The sequence below is a fragment of the Vitis riparia genome, chromosome 7 (genome assembly GCF_004353265.1).
Source record: "Vitis riparia cultivar Riparia Gloire de Montpellier isolate 1030 chromosome 7, EGFV_Vit.rip_1.0, whole genome shotgun sequence".
NCBI classification, from domain to species: Eukaryota; Viridiplantae; Streptophyta; class Magnoliopsida; order Vitales; family Vitaceae; genus Vitis; species Vitis riparia.
In genome coordinates this window covers 7,701,105-7,706,202 of record NC_048437.1, presented here as the reverse complement: position 1 = coordinate 7,706,202, position 5,098 = coordinate 7,701,105, and the positions used below count along the sequence as shown (strand labels likewise).

The 5,098-nt window shown below is 35.2% G+C and overlaps 1 pseudogene; it reads left to right on the top strand.

The window, feature by feature from the left end:
- The window catches only part of LOC117917409, a 14,175-nt pseudogene extending 10,769 nt beyond the window's left edge, over window positions 1–3,406 (top strand).
- Window positions 3,407–5,098: the final 1,692 nt, after the last annotated feature.

Here is a 5,098-nt window from a genome sequence, read left to right as displayed (position 1 = left end):
CGCAAGAGAACAAACCAAACCTACTCCTCATCCACGGAATGGGAGCCAACGCAATGTGGCAATGGGCAGATTTCATACGCCCTCTCATAGCGCGGTTCAATGTTTACGTCCCAGACCTAGTATTCTTTGGCGACTCGTACACGACTCGGCCGGAAAGGTCAGAGTCGTTCCAGGCTCAGTGCGTGATGAGGATGATAGAAGGCCACGGAGTGAGTAGAATGAACGTGGTTGGGATCAGTTATGGAGGATTTGTTGCCTACAGAATTGCGGAGCAGTTTCCGGCGGCGGTGGAGAGGTCGGTACTGTGCTGCGCAGGAGTGTGTTTGGAGGAGAAGGACATGGAAGCAGGCATGTTTCAGGTTTCGAGTGTGGAGGACGCCGCGAGCATCTTGCTGCCGCAGACGCCGGAGAAGGTGAGGGAATTGATGCGCATTTCATTCGCCAAGCCGATCAACACCATGCCATCTGTTTCCTCAACGATTTCATTGATGTAAGTATCCTTAACTTGCAACGCCCATGATTCTTTTATCATGATTCTGATCTGTTGGGAATATGTGTTTGTTGATCTTAGAATTGTTATTGTTGGTTGATAAAGTTGTTTCCGTAGTCAAATTTATCGCTTGGAAAAATGTTAGTGTTCCCAAAAGTCTCCTTAGATGCAACAAATTTGATTCAGCGATAGCAGATTTTGAAAATAATAAGTGATGGTTTTAATATGAAATGCAAAAGAAAAGAAATATCACATCAAATTTGCGGAAATCATGAAGTTTGCTTCTCGAGAAAAATAACTATGCTCTGTTTGTTTAAGTTATGAAAAATCAGGAACACCAACTGAAATGGTTCATATTCATATGAGAAATGGGAACCACCAGCTGAATGGATTTGTAAATGTGAAATGCAGGTTAGTCAGGTGCTATTTCTGGTAGGGTTACCCATCTCTCTCTTACTCTTTACTTAGGATTCTAATGCTTGATGTTGCCCATTGGTGATGCAAATCAATGGGAAATTTTTGTTTTCTTTCTCTTGGGATCATTTTTATATTTAATTGCGTGGATGGGAGATATATTAGGCAATGAGGGAAGAAGTGGTGAAAAGGTTTGATCAAACCGAAACTTTAAAACATAGTAAAACTGATGCCTATTTCTTATGTTCCCGTACCTTGATTTTTAGGTTCTGATAGCCATATCAAGCATAAAAGAGGCTTTAATCATCTAGAAGTGAATTACATATGTTTGTTGAAGAAAATTACTCTCATTCAAACAGGTCAATTTCAAGGAAGGTACTGCAAACTCATAAACCAGATCCTTTTGATATTCTGTATTGGATTGCAGAAAGGGAGAAAGGGATACCTTGCTTGATGAAAAAGAAAAGGAGGATGCTTTTTGAAGAAGTTGAATGTTTGTACAGATGGAAAAATAGTGGCACTTCCATCTAATCATGCTTGTTCCGATGCTAACTTCCAAAGAACATTTTTACATCAATACTAGGACCAATCAGTTTTACATCTTTCAAGGGAATCAATGCCCTTATGCACACTCAAGAGTGTGGATATGAAATTTATTCTAGAACTATACAAGTTACATGAAATCATTTTTTTGTAAATTTTACAAATAAGCTAGATTCTACTATTTGAGATCTGATAGCTCTACAAGGGAGTATAATTGAGACAGCTAGAGCTTTCAAAAAGTTGAATTTGATTTGTGTGAGTGTGATTGGTTTAGCACAAGTTCAAGACTTGTGAAACATCAAGAAGATAGGAAGGTTCTTGAAGGGCACAAAGAAAACTTCTGAACATGATCTGGCTGCTGGCCAAAACAGTCAAGTGTAGGGATTGCTGATTGGAAGAAGGAAAGAAAAAGATTACCTTTTCGATCAAACATTTGGAATTTGATAGGACAGATATCAGGTCTCTCTCTTGTTTTGCCTTTCCTTTTTATCACCACTTGACAGTAATCTTCAAAAAAATTTCCTCAATTATGCCTGGAAGCATGGCAATTGCAAGTGTTTCATGGCATATCATTAAGGTTGTTAGGAGTACATCTTGAGGCTATAGTAACTCATTTAAATGTTAATTTTTCTGTTCTTTTGGTGCATTTCTTTTCCTCCAATGCTATTTATCCTGGTGGTCATATGTTATCAGATGCTAATGCTTGATATTACTCATTTGATGATCTGTGGAAGTGTAATCCATATATTATTTTGCCTGAACTTGCCTTTTGGAATTTCATTGCATAAGCAGGTCATGTGTACAGAACACCTTCAACAGAGAAGAGAATTGATCATGGCATTACATAAAGATAGAAAACTCTCGAATCTTCCTAAGATAACGCAGGTTGGTGTCTATATTCTGTTTTTGTAGTGATCAACAATTCTTCATAAATCCTCTCATGTTCAATGATTTTATTTTCCTCAGTTTTCTGCACCTTATGAACTTGAATACTGAGAAAAGAATTGGTGCAATAGAGTCTGACTCTTAATGGTTGCATTAAGGCTTTGTTGGGTCGAGTTTCAATACAGCTTGTCACAATCAGCATATTTTCTCCAGCTCTTTCTAGAATGCAGGTTTGACCCCTGTTTTTTCATTTCCCTTAGCATTTTCTAAAGGCTATGCTTTATTCTTGATGCAGACCACATTAATAATATGGGGAGAACTAGACCGGGTATTCCCACTGGAATTGGCACACAGATTAAAAAGGTGAATCTGAAGGGCTAGTAAAATAACATTTTCTTGCATTCTAGTTTTCATATATGCTGTACTTTTTTGCCTCATAAGATGTGAAGTAGAAGTAATAAAAGAAAATATATTCCATATCTTGTGAAATGGAAATCCCTTGTCACATTTTAATATTCCGTCATGTTCTTGGTGACCAGGTGATTTTGAACCTCTTCTAAACCATATGATTGGCTTCAAATTTGAGTATTGAATTCTGTTTTGCAGGCATATTGGTGAGAATGCGGAGCTGGTAATCATAAAGAATGCAGGACATGCAATCAATGCTGAGAAGCCCAAAGAGCTGTGCAAGTACCTGAAGTCATTTCTCATCGATCCTCTTCCTCAAAATGGAAAGAGTAGCAATGGCAACAAGACAGATTGACAAGCTTCAGAGGAAAATTAGACAGCTCAGGAGCTGCTCGACATATTCAACTTGCCTACATTTTATGGGATTAAGGTGGATATTTTGCACATGCCTTGTATTTAAAGTTTGTGGCGACTCATTAGAAGAATACTGAAATGTTAAAAGCTATAGTTCCTGTCAAATTTGATTTAAGGGATTGGCAGATGGAAACCTGCAAATTTTGAGAAACTATTCTCTATGCCCTGAATACATTGAAGCCCCTCTCCTATTTTATGTGGATTCATTTGTAATAGTCAAATATAATATATAAGATCAGTTGCATTGGCTTATTTTTCCGATTGGATGTGCCGATTGGCTTCTGAAAATGGAGTACTGGAACACCTCTCTCCCTTCCCTGCATGATAAGTGAATAACATTGAAACTGAATTTTAGCCTTCTGTGTCTGTGTAACTTGTTAAGTAGTGAGAAACAGCTATTACTTAGCTCAAAAAAAGGGAAAGAGTAACGTTAAAGGGTGAGTTGAATTTGTTAATACTCGATGAGATGTGGACTCCATTGTTTTTGGTTGGCTAACCATGGCCAATGACATCAATATGTAGTGAAGGTGTTAGGTGGACATATTTTAGATGTTTTTTTTTCAATGTTTTTAGAATTGGATCGATGATTGAATTGAAAAAATTATCATGAAGTTGGATCACAGTCGAGTTGATCACATCATAAATAATAAGTTATATATTATATAAAATTTTAAATAATTATAAGAAATTAAAATTATATATAATTAAAAATTTAATCATATTTCAATTTTTATTTTGACGTGTTAAATTAAATGATAAAGAGAAATATAAATATATTAATATTTTAAATTTTATTAAATAGAACATTTATAATATTTAAAAATAAAGATATATTTAAAATGAAAAAAATTATAATATTTAATTTTATTTGCATGTCTTTTGTATTTTATTATTTTGAAATTAATTATATTAATTAATTTATATTTTTTTAATTACATTATATAATTATTATAAAAATAAATGTAAAAATGTTTAATACTTTTATACAATAAAAATTTGAAAAAAAAAACTTTATTATACATTTTTATTTGTAAATATAATACAATGAAGAAGTCTCGTAACTTAATGATTAACTTCAATTTTTACACTTGAAGGTCTCAACTTAAGCTCTCTAACTTACAAAGTTTTTTTCTTCTCACTAACTAATCCTATGTAGAAAATGGATAAAAAATATGTAGGAATTGTGGAGTATAAAAGGCATGCAAAAATCATTAAATTGTAAAACTAAAAACTTATTGGACTTGATGACAAATGAGTCGGATGGACTCCTCATAGAGTGATCTAGTTTCCTTAGGAAACGTTATCGTTTTGGTACAAAGTACATCAAAATGTTTTTTTGGATTATATATAAAAAAAAATGTTGAACCCTCCGGTTCATCGGTCCAACCATTAGTTCGATTCTGGTTCAACCCTTGGTTGACTCAATTAGTTGGATCAAACCAGAACCGTGACTAATTGAACCAATTGATCAAATCCGGTTTTTAAAACCATGACTTTTGTGGTCAGTGCATTACCACTTTTAAAACCCATGGCTTTTGTAGTTAGCGCATTGCCACTTTTATTCGTTCCCCACCTTTTCCAAATCAAAAGCTCAACAGAATCCCATTAAAACTTGAAAGAAAATAAAATACAAAAATACAAAGCAGAATAAAACCAAAGAAGAAAAAGAGGGCTAGGTAGCATCGGCTCTAGGAGACTAGGAGTACATCTCTGCAGTCTGCTCAATGGTCTATGCTCTATACACATCCTTGCTCAAGTTGGTATACCGATAGTCAGACTAGCCAAAACACCCAACCAAGCCAAAACCCCCCACCAAGCCTTCCCTGCAGAAATCAATAATTTAAAATTAGAATCACGCTCTAGATGAGCATCAAACGCATGACTTTACTTCATGTCTTCTTCCCCACCCAATGCAGCTGCCTTTATGCCCCAAGACAAACTCCT